The following is a 25,347-nucleotide window of genomic DNA, read 5'->3' as shown; positions in this document are numbered from 1 at the left end:
TGGGGGAAAATAATTCTATAAACATGCATCTATCTTTGGCATACTTGGTTATCCTTGGAGGACAAGTTGCACAGAATGAATTGAGACCTTGAAAGGGAGACTGAAACGTAACACTGCTGAATTACAGCTCTGAATTACGATGCTTTGAATCAAGATAAAGGTGATTTTAAAAATATCACACGACTTACTGTAGCTTTCCAGTGCCAGGATGTCTGTATTATCTGAATGGCAGCTGCATGCATTTTTTGTTGTTTTATATTGTTTTCATTTATTATATTTATTGTACTTTTTTGCATTGTTTTTCTTTTGTATTAATATTGTGGGGGTTAGGGGAAGGGGGTGTTAGGCCAACAAGCCCTGTGTGCAATTGCATGGTTCCAGGAATGTAGTAAAAATGCACTAAATCCACCATCCATTTATTTTTGGCTAAAATCTGAAACACCAACTTTGTAGGAGCAGTTTTGTGGTCTGAAATAGCCACACATGGCTGGCCCCCTGCCCCTAGCCAACCAGGCAGGGACAGCTGCTGCCATATAAGCAGGGGCACTAGTGATCCTGCTTGCTTTGCACCATCGCCTGTTGGTCCAGTGGTGTCTGACTCAGGGACTGTTTGCCGCCGAGTTCTCAAGCGCTGCCTGGCTGGCAAAGGGTGGAATTCAAAGCTGCGCAAAGGGATTGTTCCACCAGGGCAAGCATTTTGGCTTGCCAAACAAAGTGATCAGCCTCTCATCCCACCATGCACTGTTCTAGGGTCTCTCTCTTGACAATCCTGCAGGTGAGGAAAGCCCAGTTGCACAAGCAGAAGCCTTTTCTGCCTGTGGAAAACAATCCAAAACATAAGGCTTATTTTAGGGTTGCCGTATTTCAAAAAGTGAAAATACACAAAAGTTGTTGAGGTTTTTTTTCTCTTTTTTGCAAAGTTGGTTTTTTTTGTGGGGGAGAGCTTTTTTTGCAAAATCTAAAAGAAAAGGAAAGAAAAGTTCTTCAGCTATTTTTAGGGAACTTCATCAAAATCTGCACTGCTGACATGAGTTGCTATACATCATACATCTGATTTTTCCTGGATGTTTCAGCAATTTCCATCCGGACACTGTTTCTGACGGTCTAATCCTGGTTATGTCTAGGAAATTCAGGGCTTATGGCAACCCTACTTCTTTTGTCCACCTACATCCTGCCTTTCTCCCATAATGGAACGTGAGGCAGAATACATGGGATTCCCAGCTGGTTCGCTGTGAAGCCACTGACCAGGCTCAAACCTACTTCACTTCATCTCTTTTGCATATCTTAATCTAAATACAGGAACAGGGAAAGAAAAACCCTAAGTGGCAACTACTATCTAAAAATGTCTTGGGTGTGTGTGGAGTTATTACTATGGCACATTTACTTTAGGAACAAAGCACCACAGCAGGAGACATTTCGCTGCTTATCGCGTCGAGGGCCCATTCTGTTTGTGAAATGAGTACACAATGTAGCTCTTAGTGTTCCTCTTGACCTTCGAACTGTGGCCTTTTCACTTGACCTGCACTCTCGTAAATCCAAGTGGCAAACAAAGAGCCTGACTCTGGCTCCAACGCATCCGAGAAGACGGTGCTCGCTGTGAGTTCAACGGGGACAGGATCGGGCCTTGTACGCAGGCCAGCTGGCAGAAAGCGCGTCTGAACAAAGCTGTTGCCAGAAGTGTTTTGTCAGCCACCAAGGAAGAAGTACACAGGGTGCAAACATACGGCAAAGCCTCTGTGAGTGACTTTAGCGGCATGCTTTTTAAATAATAACAATAATAAGCTTTTAGCTGCCTGCGTGGCAAGCAGTGCTTTCAACTAACAAGGTGCCCAGGTGGATTTGACCAGAGGGCATTGCTTTTACTATTCTGCAAAAGTTGAGGTAATCTCACAAGAGTATATTGTTGCACACCACTCCAATCTTCAAGTGGTGCAAGATCCCAGGGGTTTCAGACACTTTACCCAGGGTTCGTGTTTCCTTTGGAATTAGGAATAGTAGCAGAGACTGTGGTGTCTATGATATATGGTTTATTTGCATGTGCATACAACCTGAGCCTACGATGGAGGGGCTCACAGCATTAACACCCCTATAGGATATTGCTTCACCCATAGCCTTGGATGTAAGCAAAAATCAGGCATGTCTTTCCATCACAGGCTACAGCCTGTTTTTTCCTCCAGCTTCTAGCTTCCACACACACAACTCAGCTCTTTTCTAAATCACTACCAACAAGTTGAGGGGCCCACCCATTTGCTGTCTGGCACACAACCACTTCCTTTGTTACCTTAACAACCCAAATTTAGAGGGCCATTATCAAGAAGCTCATCCGGCTATTCCAACAACGTGAAAATCCTTCCTTAGATTTTAACACTTTCTGGATCCAGGATTTACAGTAGGCTTACAGCCTACTGCCCCTTCCCACTTGGACAGTGTTTTTGAAGCTACCAGCATGAGTTTGACCAAACTGCGGTAGGCAGTGGAAGACAGGAGTGCCTGGCGTGCTCTGGTCCATGGGGTCACTAAGAGTTGGACACGACTAAATGACTAAACAACAACAACAACAACTGGTTGATGGACCTTCAGGAGGGCCAGATCTGGGGGTGGAGGGAGGAGTGAGTCTGAGGGGATGTAATAGCTGGAGAGAGAAAGGTTTGCCCTTCCACTGGAGAAAATGGGAGAAACAAGCCAGAAAGCTCTGACTTCCTAGCGTTAGATTCCTGGCGTTACATTCAAACCACGGGTTGTGCTCTTTTGTTTCCTAACAAGCCATGCTTGCTAGCCAACAGAAGCCATGGTTTGTTGTTGCCTTGGTGGTGATCTTCCTCTTCCTCTTTTTCATTACATTTCTATACTTCCCTTTGCCCGAAGATCACAGGGCAGTTTACTATACAAAAAGACATGATTACCTATCATAATCATGAACAACACCAATGACACCCCCTTGTTAGGGTACGGAAACCGGTTTGGATGTAACAGGAAGCCAAGGTTTCCTGGTTTGTTTTTCTAGCTCACAACAGTTGTGGAAGTGACTGGGTAGTGTGCAACAGCATGCTCCTTGTTCCTGACAAAACATGGCAAACCAGAAAGTTTGGCTTATCATTACAAACAGACATGGCCAACGTTGACAGTACTGAGCTGGAAGGAATGGCAGTCTTGACTTGCTGCAAGGCAGTTTCCTATCTAACACCCCCATCATTTACCACATCAAATCTGTCTGCAATTATGTATTCAAAGGGTGTTTTTAGAGACATGGAATAAACGTTTAATGAATCACAAAACTCAATGCTTTATGGGCTCGCTGCCGTTGTGCATTTCTCTGCATAAAATGCAACTTTATGCGCTATGTACTTTTCTTAGTCTTTACCCCCCACTCCAGAAAGTGGGATCCAAATTGTATCCTATTACAAATGCAATCACGCAAAGCCTTTTTATTAGTAATTCTATTTTCCCTCGAGCGAAGAGTAGAATGTGAATGAATTGTCAAAGATTGCTTTAAGTGCCTCTGATTGAGGAGATGATCTCCAAAGTGTAAGGAGACAGAAAAGAATAAAACTAACAGCTGCTATATTTAACATCAACTTGCCTCTGGTTCACACACGCTCGTTTGGGATGGCTGTTTTGCATTCGTCAATCCATTTCATGTGTCACGTTTTGAAATGTGTGTACAATGTCCGTGCACAGGGCAGTCAGCACCCAGCCTCTTCCACAACTTCCTGAAATGTAGGGTTGCCAAAGGGCCAATAAAATAAAATTAATAGGCTTGCCTGTCCCTATAAAAGAAGTTGGAAGCGCAGCAATTAGCAGGCAAAGCTTGCTGTAGCTCAGTGCTAAACAGTATCCCCATTTGGACATTTTCCACGTGTTTTGGATTTGATATCCCGCTTTATCACTATCCTAAGGAGTCTCAAAGAGGCTAACATTCTCCTTTCTCTTCCTCCCCCACAACAAACACTCTGTGAAGTGAGTGAGGCTGAGAGACTTCAGAGAAGTGTGACTAGCCCAAGGTCACCCAGCAGCTGCATGTGGAGGAGCGGGGAAGCGAACCCAGTTCACCAGATTACGAGTCTACCGCTCTTAACCACTACACCACACTGGCTCTTAACCACTACACCACACTGGCATAGAGGCTTAGTGTAGAGGCTAAGCAATGGAGAAGGTAGCAGGGGACCACGCTGTGTGGCATTGGCCATGCCTCCTGCATGTTCACATGTACTGCCTGCAAATGGAAAGCTTGTGCATGAGCAGCTACTCACATAGAGACTTCCATGGGTGAAGAATCCTTGATCAGGCAAGGGTAATAAGCAGCTGCCCACATATAGACTTTTCCTGTGCAGATTCATGGACATCTAGGAGGTAGGGAGGGGAAAGAAATTCGATTCAGTTCACATTCAAAGGTGAATGTACCAAATTTGCACTTTCTGAAACATTACGAGAACCCAAACACAGCCATCCTTTGCTATTTGCACTTCTCCGAATTCTGCCATTGCAGCTCTCCATCCAGGTGATGTGTACAAAATGCATGTGTCCATACAAATGCACATATTAATGAAAATAATACGCAAAAAGGCAACATATTGGGGAAATTGCTTTGCAATGATGTGTACACCAGGCAAAATTGTGTGTACCTTAGGAGAAATTCACAGATGAATTTCCCAGAGGATTTAAATAATAATAATAATAATCACAAACTGATGTGAAAAAGTGGAGAACTGAATTTAAGATTGGGAAAAATGAGAAACTGAGAGAAACCGAAATTGATGCATTTGTCTGTCCCACTTAGGAGGTGGGGCCAGTAGTGTGAGCTGCTGCCCCTTCTGCACACACAGAGTCTACACGTGGAGAACATCTGCATAGGGCTTGGGTCACCAGCTCCTTACTGCTGTTAAAGAGTCAGCTTCAGGTGCCAGCTCACAGGTTTGCAGCCTTGTTGTGGCATGGACCCATCTAAGGAAACCTATTTTCTAGCTTGATATGCAGGGTAATCTTAAGCCAAGACAGAATCAGAGATGAGCAGAGTGCAGATGAGGATTAGCTGGCATGTCTCTGAGTGATTTCCATTTACAGTGGATCAGCAAGGCCTTCTCAGATCCCAGTCATTTAACAATAGTAAGCATACAAAGGTTCTTCTTCTTCTCTAAATTGGGCTGCTAAAACAAAAGAGCTTGGCAAGAAACCAGGAATATGAGCTCCTTTCTGATTAGGGTGGCCATGTGTCCTACTTTATAGAAAAGAAGGCAGTCTTCTATTTTTTGAAGGACTGCCAGTCCCCTTTTGAAGGTGACCTCTATTTGAAGTCCTGTTTGAAGATAAGGAACCATAACAAGGGAGAGCAGGAGCCTTGAAGTTGTTCGCCTTGTTAGCAGCACCTAGCCAGCAGACTGAGCCAATGCACAAGTCACCCGGTGTCTTCCCCAGTAAGCAAGGTGTATTGTGTTTATTGTACAGTGGTACCTCAGGTTACATACGCTTCAGGTTACAGACTCCACTAACCCAGAAATAGTACCTCGGGTTAAGAACTTTGCTTCAGGTTGAGAACATAAATCGTGCTCTGGCGGCGAGGCAGCAGCAGGAGGCCCCATTAGCTAAAGTGGTGCTTCAGGTTAAGAACAGTTTCAGGTTAAGAACGGACCTCCGGAATTAATTAAGTACTTAACCCGAGGTACCACTGTATTTAAATTATAGTAATCATTATTTTTTTTAAGGGACGCAGGTGGCACTGTGGTCTAAACCACTGAGCTTGCCGATCCACGCAATGGGCTGAGCTCCCATTGCTCAGTCCCAGCTCCTGCCATCCTAGCAGTTCGAAAGCACACCAAAAAGTGCAAGTAGATAAATACAGTGGTACCTCAGGTTAAGTACTTAATTTGTTCTGGAGGTCCGTTCTTAACCTGAAACTGTTCTTAACCTGAAGCACCACTTTAGTTAACGGGGCCTCCTGCTGCTGCCTCGCCGCTGGAGCACGATTTCTGTTCTCAACCTGAAGCAAAGTTCTTAACCTGAAGCACTATTTCGAGGTTAGCGGAGTCTGTAACCTGAAGCATATGTAACCTGAAGCGTATGTAACCCGAGGTACCACTGTAGGTACTGCTCCGGCAGGAAGGTAAACAGCATTTCCGTGCGCTGCTCTGGTTTCAGTGTTCTGTTGTACCAGAAGCAGCTTAGTCATGCTGGCCACATGACACGGAAAAACTGTCTGCGGACAAACATCGGCTCCCTCGGCCTGTAAAGCAAGATGAGTGGTGCAACCCCAGAGTCGTTCACAACTGGTCCTTTACCTTTACCTTCTTTAAAATCATTTTAAAATTTGCTTGTCTGTATATAAATTGCCGTTTGCAAATGGTTACAGCAATTGATGTCATCTTTTCGTTTTGGTGATGCAAATCCTCTTTTTTTTGGCAACGCTTAACTGGCCATCATTGTTCTGGTGTTGAAAATCTCAGCAGAGCATAAGCTCGGAGGCATACTGCTTCTTAATTTTAAATGTATTTTCTGCGTATGCACAAATCCTGCAGTCATTATTCTGTACCCGGCATTTGTTGATGGACCTGGGACAGTGTTTTGGAGCCCGTGGCAGGATGATGTCCTGGGCCCCCTCTTACCTTGCCAACTTGATAGGCAACCACAGTTATGGCCACTATCTTGATATCCACCAAAAGTAAATCATTCCATGTAATACACTAAAGCATTTTTTAAAAATAAAAAAGCTTAGTTTAAAAGCACTTTCTAGAACCTTAAAGCAAATTACAGTGGTGTGGCACAGGCATCCTCCTGGACACCTCAACCAGAAGGACCAGCTCTGAGAAGGACCCCCTTGGCCCTTTCTTAGCAAATAATGTATAAAGCAAAAGTAGGACAGGGGGCGGAGGGAAAACAACATCCCAAGCAATCCCAATGCAATCTGTTACCTGAGTTATTAAGACTGAGGACATTTGTCTAAGCATATTAATTAAACATCAGGGACCTTAATTTAATGGAGCGTCGAGCAGAATGTGTCAGACCCTGTAGAACCTCTTCCCAACTGGGGTTTCCCCTGCCTCAGAGGGAAACCTCTCTTGGCCTTGCTCATTTCTACAACCCCCCACGAATTACATACACATATAGCAGACGAGAGTTGGAATTCATATCTGAATGATACAACAAAGTGTTGGTCAGGGTAGGAAGCACATCTGAATTCTGCTTCAGGCAGCAAATTGTCTTGGGCTGCCGCTATACAGAAAAAGATGTTTTAGAAGGCTGCCTGGGTGGCAAGAAGAAAGAGCTGGAAGACTCTGAAGACCCAGCCCCAATTCAACCCTCTGCTGCAAGTGAAGGGAATCTTGTTTCCACATTCCCACACATCAGCATATGCAACCCAGACATCAATGTGTCATACATCGGCTGACACCAGGAATTTTTTTTTACTGGTGTGAAGCTTCACTCCATCTCATAACACCCTGTCTCGACTTACATCAAAGCTCCAAACCAGGAGGGCACAAACAGTGCACCCAAAGTTGCTTCAAATAAAAATAAAAATCATTACAAATAAACAATACAGACATTTGAGAGACAGAAACGAACGATGGCTTGCCTATTTGGCATCATATGGTTCACAACTTAAGAAGAAGAAAAATGATGCAGAGTGGAGAAATGGTTATTGCAGAGAGATAGAAACAATGCTATGAATAAGAAGATCATGATTCCACGGAACCACGATGGAGTGTTCGGTAATAAGCTCTGGAATGAATTAAATCCAGAAACAAACAAAAATTTAACCCTAACCCTAACCCTGCCAGCCACGTTTGTCTTTTGACATAGGTTACGGATGGTCACCATGTAGCTGCACAGACCATAGGTTTGGCTTTACCCCTAGGTAAAGGTAAAGGGACCCCTGACCATTAGGTCCAGTCATGGCCAACTCTGGGGTTGCGGCACTCATCTCACTTTATTGGCCGAGGGAGCCGGCGTACAGCTTCTGGGTCATGTGGCCAGCATGACTAAGCCGCTTCTGGCGAACCAGAGCAGTGCATGGAAACGCCGTTTACCTTCCTCCCAGAGCGGTACCTATTTATCTACTTGCACTTTGACATGCTTTTGAACTGCTAGGTGGGCAGGAGCTGGGACCGAGCAACAGGAGCTCACCCCGTCATGGGGATTCAAACCGCCGACCTTCTGATTGGCAAGTCCTAGGCTCTGTGGTTTAACCCACAGCGCCACCCGCGTCCCTTGGCTTTACCCCTGGAAACCCATAAAGAATGAGTGCAGATATTACAATAGGTAATACTTCCTCAAAACAGGTATCGAGAGAAAAGGTCAAGTTAGTCTTCTGTCCCTGGGCCGCGGTTAGTCGTGTGGCGACAAGCAGAATTGTCATCGGTGAAGATGGACAGCAAACAAAGCTGTGGATCTCAAGAGGCCACTGTGCCCAATTTATTTGTGGTTTCCTGCAAAACTTGCCTGGGACCCTGGAGAACTACAGTCAGTCCAAGTAGGCAGTACTGGGCTACAAGGGCTAGTGAGCTGACTCAGTATAAGTGAGCTCCATATGTTTATAAGTAGTATGTATGGAACTCCCATCTCCATTAATAACGTTTAATACTTAGGGGAAAGTAGTTGCAGCATCTCACACGTGGCAAGTACAGGGACTCATAGAAACCTTTTTTTTTTTTTTGTTAGCCGCAAGACCCCTGTGGAGTTCAAAGATTGTGAATCCGTTTTAAAAGTTGGGATGGCCTGGGAAAAACTTTATGGAGTGTGTATGTGTGTACGGGTGTGTGTAGGAGAGTGGGAGGAGGGAAGAATTAGAGCACACATGTATTGCCTAAACCTAGCATTTTAGAAATTCGTCATCATCATAACGCCCTCCACAGTGGTACTGCAAGTTACAGACGCTTCAGGTTACAGATTCCGCTAACCCAGAAATAGTACCTCGGGTTAAGAACTTTGCTTCTGGATAAGGATAGAAATCGTGCTGTGGTGGCAGCAGGAGGCCCCATTAGCTAAAGTGGTGTCTCAGGTTAAGAACAGTTTCAGATTAAGAATGGACCTCCAGAATGAATTAAGTTCTTAACCTGAGGTACCACTGTATTGTCAATGGCTGGAGGTGAGTGTAGGTCCTTTTATAACCCTAATACAAGAGGGGAGGTATCAGCAGCCTTGGGAGAACTCATGAGGTTGTAGAAAATGAAAAAGAGAGAGAGAGAGCGCTCTAAAGGGAGGGAACCAAAAATTTGCCCAGTGAGGAATGAACATGCTCAGTGGACATGGAATGCTAACTGACTGGGGGGGGGGCGCAGATGGAGTATCATGGAACTGGGCATGGCTGCCTGCCTCACTAAACTAGAGACTTTGTGGGTAAATGGTCCCCATATCTGATAAACAGAGCTTTACTAAGAGGTTAATTACAACTACAGCAGCAGCAATTCACATTAACAACAACAATTCACATTAACAGAACCAAAATCACCACTATTTCACCATTGCATGCACAAACATGACTTACTTCAGTATGTAGGACTCATGATACCTTATGGTTGTCCTTTTCTGTCTTCCCCCATGTCACAAACCAGCCAAAGTGAAGCAGTTCATACCCAGAGCACATGATTCAATACCCAAAACACTTACCCTCTAGATACAGTGAAGAGGGGGCTGCAAAGACTTTCACATTTGTTGCAGCATTATTTATTGGCAACTCACTCTGGACTCAGCCATGGAAAGACTCTTAGAAGTTCACAGATTTAGCATTTAAATTGAGCGTGGCCTTCTCCAGAGGAATCATTTAAAAGATTAAGTAGGAGCAAGGCTTTGGGATGTGATTATTTACAGTTAGTCTATAGCCAAATTAAGGGACTAGGGGGTTTTAGTGCCACTCTCAAAGTACTCACAACCACCCCCAAAACGCCCTCATGTAAGGCCCATCAAAGTAAATGGATTTTGGCACAAGCGAACAGATTGAGAATCAAGCTCTGTACCCTGCTGTAAATTACAAAGTGGATTCTTTTCCAGTGTAAATTGATACCAGGGATTTCAGCAACATTATGCCAGTTTGTCCTTGCTGAGGAAATAGGCCGTAATAAGCCTGTACTTATTGTTGCAGTTGTCTTTCATCGCAATTACTGTCCTAAATCAGAGGTGCCCTTGATCATAGGACACATATTACAGCAGTTTACCAGATATAAACATTTAACATCTAGACTGAGCCACTGGGAGTGGTCATTAGGAGATCTGAGATGAGCTGTCTGCAGTACGGTGTTGACACTCACCTCTGTTTCTCAGTAACATCTAAATCAGGAGAGGCTACGCATGACCTGAACCAGTGCCTGAATGCAATGAGGGGCTGGAGCAAAGTAAAGAAACCGAGACAGAACCCTGATTAAGATGGAGACTCTGTGGGTAAATGTCCAGTAAACAATGGTCCGGTAAGCAATGGTTTACTAAAAGAATAGATACAAATATAAAAAGTTCCACCACTATATTAAGAAACCTCTATCTCGTTTTTGTCTTGGCAGCACCTTTTGTGGTAATTGGACTAGTTTAGGGTTGCCATATTTCAAAAAGTTGTTGAGCTTTGTGGGTGAGGGCAAAGTTGTTGAGCTACTGAAGTTTGTAAGCTATTTTAAAGGAAAGACTTTAATTCCGACATGGGTTGCCTTATGTCTGGGTTTCCCCACACATTTTGCCAATTTTTGGAATCTCCCCCCCCCCCTGCACACCATTTTCTACAGACCTAGTCAAATTTATCTGGAATTCTGACCACCATGTTGTTCACATCTATTTGCATCAAAGCCCAGAATGTGCTTTTGCTTTTAAATGAAACAGATTTCAAAGCTGCACCCATTACATACCCCAAGGATAACTAGAGGAAGCAACTAGAGGAACATTCTGGGGAGAAGGAAAGTCCCATTCATTCTGAGCCATCTCCACCACAGAAATCCAGCAAGGTGGACTGCACAGTCCACTTTAACCTGACTGCAAGTTCCTGTGTGGAGTCTCCTCTTAGGCCAGTTTTCCCCAACCCTCCAGGTGTTTAGGACTACAATGTCCATCTACCTCAGAGAGGTTGAGCTGGCTGTGGCTTATGAGAGTTGTAATCCAAAGCATCTACAGATAGACCATTGAGGACACAGAGCCCTGAAATAACAGCACACAATCAGTTAAGTTAGAGCTGTCTTGCTATGCCTCTGTTTATAAAGGAGCCTCAGAGATCGGGATCTGTTTTCTGTCCACTGCCACCTTCCACGGTTCTAGGTACAGCTGCCATCTCTAGGTCCATGCTCTCAAGATGAATCCGGTCACCTAAATATCCCCTGCTTTTACTCAGTATCTTGCAGGTACTAAGTTTAGTTTAGTTCTTGCCGGAGAACTAAAAAGTCCTCTGAAATTTTCTCTAGAGTGAATTAGCTGCCATTTATACTCCTGATGCTCTTTAGGTGGTCTCATCTCCCCACAGAAGGTAGCCTCTCTTTTCCAGCAGGCATTTCAAGTAGGCTGTATTATGTTTCTCTTCCGTTCTTTGTCAGTGGTTTCTTTTTATTATTGTTTTAGACGCCACATTATTTGATCGCTGGGTTGTTTCATTGATTGCTCTGCAAACCACTTTGTGGTGGCCTTGCATGGTGAAAAGCGGCCTGTCAATATCAGAAATAAAAATATGGGGGACCCGGGTGCCCTCAGCAGGCCCCGGCTGCAGATGGAGATGCTCTACTGCCGCCAACTTCTCTGCTGTCAAGCAGTGAAGCTCCAGCCAGTGCTCATATGTTCTTTGCTGCTCTTTCTCTCACATCCTCCCCTTGTGTTTTTCTCTGTGTAACAGTCGGCACAGGGAGATCCTTTCAGAGATCTGAAGTGCAGACAGCGTGGGTTGCTGCCTGCCTCCTTCTACATTCTCACGTGCGCCCACAGCTCTGGCTCTCTGCCACCTGGCAAAGGAGCATTTCGCTTGCTCGTTACTCAGCTTTTGCCCGCAAGGTTTCTCCCAGCCTTCTGCACAGACAGGGCCACCCTCCCGTCATGCTCTTACACCAAGCAGCTCAGCTGTGCTCCATCCTGAAAGGTTGAGATCCTTCTCTCTCTGTTTGCTTTCAAGTTCTTTCCTTTCTGTGTTCAGCAGCATGTGCTTCCAACATGCTGGATGCCATGTTATTTGTTCTAACTTTCAGAAATAATGTTTTAAAATTGTGTTTATGTTTGTATCCTATGAAACCTCCCTGCTGAAGAGAATCTGGATGTACAGTGGTACCTCAGGTTAAGTACTTAATTCATTCTGGAGGTCCGTACTTAACCTGAAACTGTTCTTAACCTGAAGCACCACTTTAGTTAATGGGGCCTCCTGCTGCCGCCGCGCCGCCGGAGCACGATTTCTGTTCTCATCTTGAAGCAAAGTTCTTAACCTGATGCACTATTTCTGGGTTAGCGGAGTCTGTAACCTGAAGCGTATGTAACCCAAGGTACCACTGTACTCCGCAGGCATCAAATTTGGAGCAGGATGTTATTACCACGATTAGGGCAAGGGCTTCTAACGTGGAACAAGATTTTCTCTCCTCTGTGATCTCCCTCCCAAATCTGTTCTGGAAAGTTGGGGGAGGACGCCCAAAACAGATTTTTTTTATGGAGGTGAGGAAGTCCTATAGCACAGGCAGAAGTCCATGTACTAATGGGGCACCTCTGTTGGATATAACCTTGACTGCGAACTGCATCCCTGTCTTTAACAACGAACAGTGCACTCATTTCATGCTGTTTTCTCTGGTATCTCTTACAATCTACTCCACTTGGACCAAGTGGATTGTGCAAAACTTTCAGATCTTATTGCCCTCCCCAAAGTCACAAACCTGTTCACTTGAGTAGGCTTGATTGCCTACTTTTTACACAAGGTTATATGGATTCTGAATTTTACACACACACACACACACACACACACACACACACACCAACTCCTCTGGGATTTCCCACATCATAAACTAACTGTCATCCTAAGCTGGCTAGTTTTCTTCCCAAGTAGGGGCTTGGTTTTAATGTATAGATAGGTGAGTCTCAGCATTAAACTAACAGCAGGGTTTGCCCATCACACATGCACTTGCTAGGAAATGGAAGCAGGCGGTAGCAGATATGGAAGTATCAACTCAATGAAAAATATGACCTAAGCTCCAAGGTCCCTGTACCCATGCGGGGATGTCCTTATATGGATAAAATCCAGGGCTTTTCTTCAACTAGAACTTGCAAGCACCTCTCAGGTGAGTGCCAATATCATTCTAAGAGAATGAGAGAGATGTTCGTGGCGAGTTCCAGACCTTTTTCTAGATAAATTGCACAGCTTAAATTGCACATGTATATTTCAGGGAAATATGGAAAGCAAGCTCTACAGAAACTCAGAGTGGAAAGTAGGGGAAATGTCATAAAATCGCTCCGAAAAATATCCCAGCAGCTTCTGCCCCCCCCCCCAACAAAAGCTGTCAACATTCTACACTTTTGACTATATTGAAAGGAATGTGCCAAATGAGACAGGATAAGTATGGAGAAAGTTGGAGAAATTGGATCCTTTGTGACTGGCTGAAGCATTTTATCCCGGGGATAGATCATGGCTCAGAGCATATGCTTGCGATGGCAGGAATCCAGATGCCTATGGGAAGCCTGTGAGCAGGGCCAGAGCGCAACAGCACTTGCACCTCTTGTGGTTTGCCAGCCCCTGATATTCAGAAGTATACTGCCTCCAGCTCTGGAGGTTTCACCATAGCCAACATGGTTAGTGGCCTTCTCCTCCACAAATTTGCCTAATCCTCTTTTAAAGCTGTCCAGGTTGGCGGCTCCTGCAGGAGCAAGTTCCACAGTTCAATTATGGAGGTAGGTTAGCTTGAAAGTCAGGAACTTTCCCAAGGGCAAGTGAGCTTTGTGGCCGAGGCGAGATGTGAATTTGAATTCCTTGCATCTTCAGAGCCCTACCCATTGTGGCACCCTAGCTCTTACGCAAACAGAGCAGGATTGATCTACGCTGGGAACATAACTTTCCTGAGGTTGCTCTTGTCTTCCAGGGTTGGCTAAACAATTGTGTGCGGTGCCAAGTATCATTGGTAGGGTCCTTTCCAATGGCTCAGATTTATCCTGGTGTCGTTTTGTGCAGGTTGCTAAAGTCACTCTGCTGTGGATTGGCCACCATCACCCTTGCATTGCAGGAGTAACGCCTCCAGGTTCAGAAGGGCAAAGAGGGAAGCAAATTCGGCACCAGCACCTCCCTGCATACCTCTGAAGCATGCAGGTAAACTTGAATTTTTGCATGAGGGTTCCCCCTTCCCCGCTTATGAACATGCAGCAAAACAAGGCTGTCTGCATCTTCCCCACAAGAGCTGCCTAAAAAAGAAGAAGAATTGCACGAGGCCAAGGCTGGATTTACAAGCATTGTAGTTATAGCAACAGGCACTTGAGTTTATGCAAGAGAGCTCTGTGAGACAGTTACACAACCGCCAGCTTCACATGAAGAAAAGGGAATGCGCTGGAGAAAGTATATGACCAGGAAGGTGACAGAAAACTCTGGCAAAGGGCAAGGCAAAAATTGCTGCTGGCAGGGAAGAAATCCTTTTGAGATGGCCTGCCCTCCTTTGATTGGTCACTGTAATAATTTATTGTGTGTGTGTGGTTTTTGTTTTGTTTTGGCGCAAGCGTCTAGCTTTTTTCTCTCTCCGGGCTCAAACTTTCATGTCTCTCCCTCCCCACACCTATCCAAGCTCATTCATGCCCCTGAGTAGTGAAATAATCACTGCAGGGAAACAATGCAACCTTCCTACCTGTGCGCTTGTGACTGAAAGCATCCTGCAAGTGTGTAGCGCACACTCGTTTGGCAAGGCAAGTTGGCGTCCTTAAATTACACAGTGCTGACTTTCTCTTACTCACCGCAGGCAGTTGGGCTAAAGAGCAATTCTCCCTGCCTGCAACTCAGAGTCCCTGCTAGAAAATCAATAGTCATTTGGCAGCCTCCTGGCAGTAAACCAGCCATATTGCAAAGTCTCCAGAGAAGCAGCTTTTAGTTCCACGTGGCAAAATCAAAAAAGCACATTAACAAAAAAACACCTCAAGACCTGAAGAGTCCTCAGCCAATTCTGGTCCTGCTCTCTGGTCCGATTCGCTCTTTTCCCCCCTTAACCCAAAGCCCTGCAAAAGTTAAAGCAGCTTTTGCTGACAGTCACATGTTGGTGTTGGGCAGGCTGAGAAATTATTCCAAGTTAATTTCTTGCAGTTTATCGGGGTACAGTGGTACCTCGTGTTAAGACTTAATTCGTTCCAGAGGTCCGTTCTTAACCTGAAACTGTTCTCAACCTGAGATACCACTTTAGCTAATGGAGCTTCCCGCTGCCACCGCGCCGCCACCACGCGATTTCTGTTCTCATCCTGAAACTAAGTTCTTAACCCGAGGTACTATTTCTGGGTTAGTGGAGTCTATAACCTGAAGCATCTGTAACCTGAGGTACCGCTGTATTTTTATTTATTAATACTGTGTTTTTAGAATTGTATATTCTGTTGGTGTAACCTGCCTTATGGCAAAGGGAAGATAAGAAATCTTATAAATAAATAAAGTAGACCTGAAAAAATTATGACCCACCCAAGCCAAATGCAGCTCATGAACCACAGGCTTAATAAATAAATGCCATATTTTTACTGCTTGCCTTGAATTCTCAAAACTTGGGGTACTGTTAATCAGCTAAGAAGGGCAAAATGTGTCGCTGGTGGTAAATTGCGCAGCTCTGACAGCTAATACTATTCCCCTGAGAATAGGACAATTGAAATTAACGCATGGCAGATCAGAAGGTAGATGAGGATCTAGCAAGAGATCAGCGAGGGTTTCCAAAGCCCAACTTATCAACAACAGCAACAACAAAATTCCCCCCACCTAAATCAGGCTACTGAGATGTGGAAGGCCAACCAGGAGTGAACTTTTCTGTGAAACAACTGCAGGCTCAGTTCAGTCCTTTTTCTGGATAAGAGTATGATCAGGGGCTTCCTATTCTTTTGTTTAAACTTTGTGTCTAAGGACTCAGCTAGATTGGTAAAGAAAAAGCATTTTATATGTGTTGTAGATGCGATTTTTAAAAATAACACTGTGACACCAGAAGGCGCTGTGGAGTCCCATCTTTGCCTACCAGATTTCCCTGTATATGTTTACAACGCGTTTAAATGAATTGCTTCTTCGATGTGTCTAGATCCAGCCTAACTATAGCTGTTTTATACCTCACTCTGGTTGGTGGAGCTTGGGGTTCTAGTTGGTATCTCTTGGATTATATCTTGGAGTTCTAGTAAAAAAGAAAGAAGATCCATCAAGCCTGAAGTCTGCCCATTCCTGATATATGGCACGTCCTTTATTCTTCTTTTTTTTTAGGCTTAGAAAAGAGTGCCAAAGAACGAACGCCAACGTCAACACCAGAGGATCATCCTATTGCCTGCAATGAGTAATACCTTCTTGGTGCTAAATTGTTAAGCCCAGATTCATAGCTGATGTTAATAACAACTTCTTCCTTGGAAAAATGCCGTATTGAAAGACAATTTCCTGTGTTGCTAATGGATTTAGAGTTAAAATTCCCTTACGGTTCAAGTCGCACGCTTAAAAACAGTACGGAAATACTTACTTTTCCACACTACCCAGTAGAATGCACGACCAACACAAAGTTTGCATCCCTAAAGCAGCTCTGTGCACACTTACAAGCAAATCTTAAATGGTGGTGGCAGCAGGGAGACCGGCAGAACTCTTTCCCCCCAGGGTGTTGCTTGTGATAAGGGGGAATATTAAGACCTCTAATCTGTTTCCAATGTAGAGGTTACAGGGGGCCATTTGGGAAGGAAACCCTGCCAGGAAATGTATGGAGTCTCATTATCTTTTATCTTACTCATGCAGAAAGTTTGCAGAAATCGGCTGCTCAGCCACAAAGGAGCTTTCCCAAAGAATTATGCAGGCCGTGTGTGCATGCTTATCAGGGACTACAAGAGCAACTCTCCATCAGCCAGCTGTGGGGCCTTGCAGAGATAAAGCTATCCCTCTGCCCGGCGCTGACTTTGCGCATAAATCATCCTGTCCCCTCTGCGCCATTACGCCTAACCTCTGCTTGGCCCTCTCCAATTGTTAGACAATTTCGCTGCAAGAGCCAAAACAAATGAGCAAAGCATCTGCGCCTTTCTCAAGTTTCTCCAGCCATTACTGCAAGCTAAAAAAAAAAGTGGAGGGGGGAAGAGAAAAAGCAGCTGCTTAGCTTTGAAGAGCAAGGTAGCCCCATTATAAATGGGCCTATGCAGCTTTTAATGCGAGGCAATCCTACACCTGCACACACAGAGAGAGCCAAGGCAGGTGGGAAGGAAACATGAGATGAGCCTGGGAAGGAAAAGTGTGGGGTTCAGGTCTCCCGGATCCCAAGCAAGGTTCTTTTTCAAGGCGCAGAGCACACTCATAATATATCATGATTATCGCAACCTTCAGAGACCAATTCATCAGCAAGGAATGCATATGCATTATTTCCGCGATAACACACGTACAAAGTTGCCGACTCGAAATAAGTTTTTTCAAAGCCTGGGTCCTTGGGGATCATAGATTAGTAGTTCCAGGAGTTGGGGGCAGGGGTGTCAGGAGGCGAGGAAAGCTCTGCTCATCTAAGGCAGCCTTTCCTAACCTGGTTTTCCCCAGATGTTTTTGGATTACAGAGGCCATCCTCCCTGATCATTAACTCCGCGGGCTGGGACGGATGCGAGTCCAAAATATCTGGCACTTGCTAAGCTACAAAAAACTAATCCAAGGCTGTTGTATTTTTTTAATTCCACTTTCCTCCAAAAAAAGCTCCTGTTGACTACATTATTCTTCCCACCTGTGAGTTTGGAGTAGGCTGAGAAAGAGACTGGGGTCTCATCCACAGTTCTGCTTTCCCCACCTAGAAAGCATGGAGGATCCATGGAACTCCTTTCCCATGGAAAACCCGTTCTTTAGTGCTCAATCAGAGCAAACGTCAATCTGGAGAAAACCTGAACTGCCATTTACTCAAACTGAGAGCTACAATACAGACCTCATGGGCTGGAGGTTTCCCACTCCCATCTTAAAACTGAAGACACTGCTTGTGTTCCTCTTGCATGCTTCCAGAAGCATCTGAGTGGCCGCTGTGAGGACAGGAGGTTGGACTAGACGGGCCATTGGCCAGATTCAGCAGGCTCTTCTTATGTTCTTATGAGGCTGAAAGCAAGGTCCTCCTTCTCTGGGAAGTTGTTTTCCAGTTCCAGCTCTAGGGTGGTCCCTGAAAAAAAAGGTGGTGGAACATGACACATGGCTGGGAAATGGTAAAATTTTAGGGGTACATCTCTTTAGCTACTCTGGTGTTGACACCTGAAAGTTATGCCAACTTAAGCCCCAACTTAAGACCATAGCATCATATTGAAATATTATTACGTACTTGGCTAGGTATACACCTTCATTGTTACCTTAAAGCATAGGTGGCTGACCTGCAACCTCAGCCAGCATGGACAATTGCCGAGGATGATGGGAGATTTAGTCCAACAACACCTGGAGGGCCACAAGTAAATTACCCCTGCCATAAAGAGATGACAATAGTGGTGAAGGAGAGCAGCCACAAATACAGTTTATACTGCTGGTCAATCACATCAACAACACGGATCCTGTGGCTCACCTTCCAGATGTTGTTGGACTCCTACACCCATCAGCCCCAGTCAGCATGGCCGTTGGTTAAGGGTGATAGGTGCTGTAGTCCAACAACATCCAGAGTGCCGCAGGTTCACAGCAAGCACATTGCTCTACCAAGTGGTGGGGAGAATGGTACCATTCTCAAATTTCTGATCAGGTGTGGAAGTGGCACAAACGTAGCCTCACTAATTGCCAGGATCATAGAATTGTATCGTTGGAAGGGGTTCTGAGGATCATCTAGTCCAACACCCTGCAATGCAGAAATATGCAGCTGTCCCATACGGGGATCAAACCTGTAACCTTGGCAATATCAGCACCATGCTCTAACCAACTGAGCTATCCAGGCTCTTGGTTATGGATATTATGGATGAATGATCTGCCTAACAGCTGCCTCTGCATGTGCACTGTGGGAAGTTGTCACTTGCTGAAATAATAATAATAATAATAATAATAATAATAATAATAATAATAAATCGTCCTATACCCGCAAGTCTCAGGGCGGTTCACAGAAATTGTTGTCTGCATTGTGTTCCAATCTTCTTAGCCATCCAGGTGAATTTTCCTGGCTTCCCAGAACAAAACACAGAAAAATATGTTCCAGTCAATAATTTAGCGTACCTAGGTGGCAACATAATTATGTTAGCACAGCGCTGTAGGCCTCTGTCTGGTAGCACAAGATGCTATGAGTTTCTTAACACGGGCTGTATTTAAACACATTGGATCAATTTGAATCAATTTGACATGTACACACTTCAGGGCCTGGCTAGTTTCAAATCAATTAAAGTCCTTATGACTTTATGATTAGAACCCCAAGGTTATAAAACATTAATGTAAAACTCACAGTTTAAAGTGGAAACGTAAAATCCCAGAGTTATGCTTCACCAAAAAAAAAAAATATTCAAAATCACAGGAATCATTATATAAGCTCTGCTGAACAAACAAGGTAAGGGCCATTAGACTGTAAATTGTGTAGAGTTGGATGTAGGCTTTTTTTTTTTTTTTTAATAAGGAGAGGCTATAATTAGGGTTTGCTGGACAGTTAAATGAAAATGAGGAAGTGCAGTTAACTAGCAGCCTTCAGCCGAAAGGCAGAAAGTGGAACAGAAGCTCCAAATCAGAATGTTAACAATGGGGTCGTTTGTACAAATAAACAGAGACATTCTTGTTGGTTTTTACTAGAAAAGTATAATAGATTTGGGGTCACATTCAGCACAGAAATAGTCCTCATATCACAACCATCTTGCTTTCTTGAGTCCAAGTTGTGGTGCTGGGTGAGGTGTTGGGTTTGGACCAGGAAAACCTGGGCTCGTATCCTAGCTCAGCCATGAAGTTCATTACACACACACAGACACACCACAATTTTTAATTTAACCTTATAGGAGGCTACCTTGGAGACATACCCTCCAAGGCATACAATCCAAAGCGTGTGAAATCATAATTATAGATAGCTTGCAGGCAACATCTAGTCAATCTACCCAGTGTTCCATGTGATCAGAACGATGGCAAGCATGGCCAATGGCCAAGGATGATGGGACCTGTAGTTCAACAACATCTGGAAGGCCGAAGGTTCATTACTCTTGCCCTAGAGAGTATGGGAGGTTCACATGTCACTTGGTTTGTTCGTGCCACCAGGATCTCTTTTTTCAGCTGGCAGCTTTCGGCAGTGGATCGGCTCCCTGCTTTTGGTACTCTGGACTTCATTATGCCTGTTGACCTAGGGAAGGGGAGAAATTCAGTTTTGCATCTTAATGAGAAACAACCTAATTCACACTTCTTTCCAATAAGTGAACCGAAACACCTGCCCTTCAGAACGTCACTCATCCAGATTTTATGAAGCAATTCTCCAACCAAAAAATCCATATACAGTGGTACCTAAGGTTAAGTACAGTGGTACCTCGCAAGACGAATGCCTCGCAAGATGAAAAACGCGCAAGACGAAAGGGTTTTTCGTTTTTTGAGTTGCTTCGCAAGACGATTTTCCCTATGGGCTTGCTTCGCAAGACGAAACGTCTTGCGAGTTTGTTTCCGTTTTCTTAAAACCGTTAATACCAGGGTGCATCCGTGCTTCGCAAGACGAAAAATCCGCAAGACAAAGAAACTTGCAGAACGAATTAATTTTGTCTTGCAAGGCACCACTGTACTTACAGTAATTTGTTCCGGAGGTCCGTTCTTAACCTGAAGCACCACTTTAGCTAATGGGGCCTCCTGCTGCTGCCGCACTGCCGGAGCCCGATTTCTGTTCTTAACCTGAAGCACTATTTCTGGGTTAACGGAGTATGTAACCTGAAGAGTATGTAACCCGAGGTACCACTGTATTAGGAAGAAAGTGTGCGTAAAAATGAATATGTTAGTGAAAATGACATACAAACATGCATTGTAATAGGGGGAATTGCGAGCAAGCATGTGCCCTTTACTCAAGACTGCATAACATACTTGTTTATTGGGAGAAATTGGTGACCAATTTTCATGCGGATTTTTTTGAATCGCAAATTGCTGCAGAAATGTGGAGCGCTGCATTAAAGATTGGAAAATTGAGAAACTGAGAGAGAACCAAAATTGAAAGATACAGTAAGTCCATCCCTATACGGACCCACAGGCTTTGGATGACACTTGGACCTACTTTGTTGGGTGGGTGGGTGGGTGGGTTAGAGAATAGGCTTGTACACATGTTACACTGAACACAGGGCACAAATTGTCTCTGGACATGTACCTGCAAGTGTTTGTGTGCATACTTCTTGATTTGTACAGCTCAACTATTTGCAAACCAACAGGTACACAAGCCGTACACACATTGAACTTTACACGTGAACCACGCTCACGTAATCCGTTTTGTTCCAGTTGTGAGCCTATGAATGGAGAGTATTCGTGTGAAGTTCACGAAATGGGCAAATCACAGCTAGGGAGACAACCTTTTTCCACCTGCCACTATAGCTGAAACTTTGAAAAAAACCTGCTGTACAGACATTAGCAGGTGATAATGCTTCCTTCCATGCTAGGAAAAGTTTAACCCACTGTGCTGAACAGGACACTGCAGGCCAGGCGTGTTTTTCTGATAAGCCAGCAACCCAAATCACAACCAGGCTGCATTTAAACCATTCAGTTATATTTGCATCCTGCTCAAGCTTGGGGCAAGAAAGTGGGATCTCACAAACACAGAGAGAGAGCAGAATAGAATTTATTATTATTATTATTAATAATAATAATAATAATAATAATACTTCCCTTGCCTCTTGCCTGTTACTCTCCCTCAGATAAGTGGCAAACCTCAAAACTGTCCTTCACTGTATTTCCACTTTACTGCTCCAAAGTACCGAGACAGTAAATCTTTAGAAGTGCTGCTGGAGAGACAGGGCCAAGAGTTATGCTCACGCACCTCTAAATGATTACAGTTCAATGTCTTCCCGGGATATGGTGAGTGGCAGAAGGGGAGGTTATTTGGTCAGCGCAGGTACAAGGGGGGTCATTAGTGTGCGAGAGCATGGCAGATAAATGGGTCAATTTGGATTTGCTACTCAGCCTGACAAGATGGAATTGCTGGTCTTATACTGCTGCGGATAATTAGCTCTCGCGACTGACTTTTAGAGCATTGGCAGGCTATAGTTCCTCTGTTAGATGGTGACGGGTGTTTTTGTTTTAGACAGAAATTCTCCTTTTACGGATGGCCCCTTTAACTCCATTAGCAGTCTGGTTACTATACTTATTTAGGTCCGTCCGTCCCCCCCTTTAACAAAACCAAAGGAAAGCTACCTTATCTTTTAGGTACAGTACATGGAGCTATTCATATGGGAGTCCATACGATTCTATACGTGTCCACTCAGAAATAAGTCGCACTGAGTTCAAAGGATCTTACTCTCAGACCAAGGGCTTGTCCACACTTCTCCTTGTTCCGCTCCTTTCCCTCAGGAAATCCCGCTGTTTACCAGAACAAATGTTCATGTGTTTCTCTGCGGATTGATGCATGTTCCAATTCAGCGGTACCTCACCCCAGTCTACCTGGACCTCCTGAGCTGCGTCTGGCATCCCCCGAGGTCCATACAGGGGCACAACATTTGAATATTGAATATGGGAGGGGTGGCCAAGCAGCACCATCAAGATATGGTTGAGCCCCAGCTCCCCTCAGCCGCCCTCAACTAACATGGTCAGGGATTATGGGCGCTAGTTTTCTTTTGCAGCAGAGAAAAGAAAAATCTATCGGACCCGTGCCTACAAATCACAGGACAAATGGAAGAAAACACAGGAAAAACAAAAAGTGTTTGTGAGCCTTCTCTCTGTGTTGCCTTATACAGTGGTACCTCAGGTTAAGTACTTAATTCGTTCCGGAGGTCCGTTCTTAACCTGAAACTGTTCTTAACCTGAAGTACCACTTTAGCTAATGGGGTCTCCTGCTGCCACTGTGCCGCCAGAGCACGATTTCTGTTCTCATCCTGAAGCAAAGTACTTAACCCGAGGTACTATTTCTGGGTTAGCAGAGTCTGTAACCTGAAGCGTATGTAACCTGAAGCATATGTAACCCGAGGTACCACTGTACTGTACCTATTAAACGCACCAGAAAGCAGTTGGCAAAATGGGGCTGGGATATTAAGAATAAAACAGCAGCAGGTTTAGCTCAAATGAACGTTGTGTTGGTTTGTTTTCAAATGGGGAAATCGTGACTTTTTATTTTGAAATAAGTTTGCAGGCAGTTGTGGGGAGAAGGTAAAAACTTGCCACTCCCAGCTGTAGCCGAAAAATACTCTTTTTTTGTTAAAAATGCAACCCTTTTTAGAGAAGTTAGTTGCAGAACAGATGGGCATATGTCTAAGAGGATTTAGTTGTTTCAAGGATCAACTCATTTCTAAGGTAACACCTGTCCTTTGGGGAGCAAGCTATAACGCTTGGCATTTCAGGGAGTCTGCAATTCAGTCTTATATTGCTTTTGCCATATGGTTTTACTTCAAACAAAATGGCATCCGGTCCCTCCTTACTTCCTTTGTTTCTAATGCACAATTTACAACGCACTCTGGGGGAACAGGCCAGGCTTTCAACCAAGCTATCATATTGTAGAGGGAACCTGGAGTGCAGCACAAATGCTTTTCAGAAGGCAAACAGCCAGCATGTACACACACCCTCCCCCAAGATATACAGAATACATGCAAAATATTTTTAATTAAAAAATGAAGCAATTCTTGTTGAAGATAAACCAAACATCTGCTTCAGAACAAAAATACAATAGAACATTGAAGATTTTATTCGGATTTGGCTATGAAATCCGAAATCTAGATGCCAATCTTCAACTTTTTGTTGTTATTTCCCCTCTTTTCCCCCTCTTTGCAGCTAAGCAGAGCCCCACTGAAGCCTGGATATGGTTCTACTTCTCTTCCAATCCAAACATAACGGGGCTTCAGAAATCCCTGCACTGGACAACTCAGCTCTCTCTGTGTTGGCTATAGACTGAGAAGGAAAAGTCAGGACTATCTATTTTATTTACTGAAGCATATTCAAGGTGGCTCACAAAAGCCCAATAATTACAAATCATTAAGTAAAATTAAACAAATAAATAAATAAATAGAACTTGCAGGTCCCATTACCTGGTTTCTTTAAGAATCTACATATGAGGGTGTGTCATTTGTCGCAGGCACTTTTTTCACGGCGAGTGTGTACACTGGGAATGCTCACACTTCGCCTACCTTGGCAACAGCTGCTGACCATCTTCAGGCTTCCTGACAGGGAAGGAAATGTCTGCATCACTGCCATCTTGGTGTTGCTCTCATCTTGCCTTTGCTAGGCAGAGGGCCTTCTCAGTAGTGGCGTCCGCCTTGTGGAACACCCTCCAATCAGATGTCAAGGAAATAAACAACTATCTGACTTTTAGAAGACATCTGAAGGCAGCCCTGATTAGGGAAGTTTTTTATGTCTAATGTTTTATTGTGTTTTTAATTCTGTTGGGAGCTGCCCAGAGTAGCTAGGGAAACCCAGCCAGATGCGCAGGGTATCAACAACAACAACAACTATTATTACTGCAGCGCTGCTGCTGCTGGGAAAATTGTATTTTATTAAATCAAAATATTTTTCAAAATCACCCTTCAGCCTTATAACGGAAGGAAACTAAAATAATCATACTGAGATAAAATGCAACAATACAGCCAATACCCAACACTTAAAATGGCCAGGGAGATAATAAAACATGTTTAGCCTGGTGCCAAATGGATTGTCAGAGTCATAGAATCGTAGAATTGTAGAGTTGGAAGGGACCCAGAGGGTCATCTAGTCCAACCCCCTGCAATGCAGGAATCTCAAGAATTCATGAAAGATGGATGTCCAACCTCTGCTTTAAAACGTCCAAGAAAGGGGAGTCCACCAACTCTCGTGGGAGACCGTGCCACTGTCAAACAGCTCTTACTGCTTTTCCGAATGTTTAGTCAAAATCTCCTTTCTTGTAACTTGAAGCCATTGGTTTTGGTCCTACCCTCTGGAACAAGAGAAAACAAGCTTGTTCCCTCTTCCATGTGACAGCCCTTTAGAGATTTTAAAATGGCTATCATATCTCCTCTCAGTCTCCTCTTTTCCAGGCTAAACATACCCAGCTCCTTCAAACGGCTTGGTTGCCAGACCTTTTATCATCTTGGTCACCCTCCTCTGCACCCGTTCCAGCTTGTCTATGTCCTCCTTAAGTGGTGGCACCCAGAACTGGGCACAGTATTCCAGGTATGGACACGATGTCATAGCTGCACTTTTCCCCT

The 25,347-nt window shown here is 44.3% G+C and overlaps 2 long non-coding RNA genes across 5 annotated transcripts; one reads left to right on the top strand and one right to left on the bottom strand.

Annotated features, from left to right (window-relative positions):
• The first annotated feature begins 1,262 nt into the window (after positions 1-1,262).
• LOC309365435 lies at positions 1,263-16,689 on the top strand. The gene is made up of 3 exons (XR_014166143.1): positions 1,263-1,736; positions 14,087-14,221; positions 16,334-16,689. It is a non-coding gene; the product is annotated as an uncharacterized lncRNA (long non-coding RNA).
• On the bottom strand, positions 15,856-20,485 carry LOC309365386. Of its 4 annotated transcripts, none has more exons than XR_014166087.1 (6): positions 20,104-20,485; positions 19,113-19,194; positions 18,409-18,515; positions 18,000-18,224; positions 16,186-16,247; positions 15,856-15,995 (listed from the first exon to the last, which is right to left on the bottom strand). It is a non-coding gene; the product is annotated as an uncharacterized lncRNA (long non-coding RNA). The 4 variants fall into 4 exon arrangements; XR_014166090.1 differs by having other exon boundaries at positions 19,113-19,190; XR_014166088.1 differs by lacking the exon at positions 18,000-18,224.
• Between the last annotated feature and the right edge of the window lie 4,862 nt (positions 20,486-25,347).

Source organism: Podarcis melisellensis (genome assembly GCF_964234715.1).
Source record: "Podarcis melisellensis genome assembly, chromosome: 2".
Lineage (NCBI taxonomy): Eukaryota > Metazoa > Chordata > Lepidosauria > Squamata > Lacertidae > Podarcis > Podarcis melisellensis.
The sequence above is the reverse complement of the archived record's forward strand: the minus strand, read 5'-3'. Positions and strand labels throughout refer to the sequence as shown.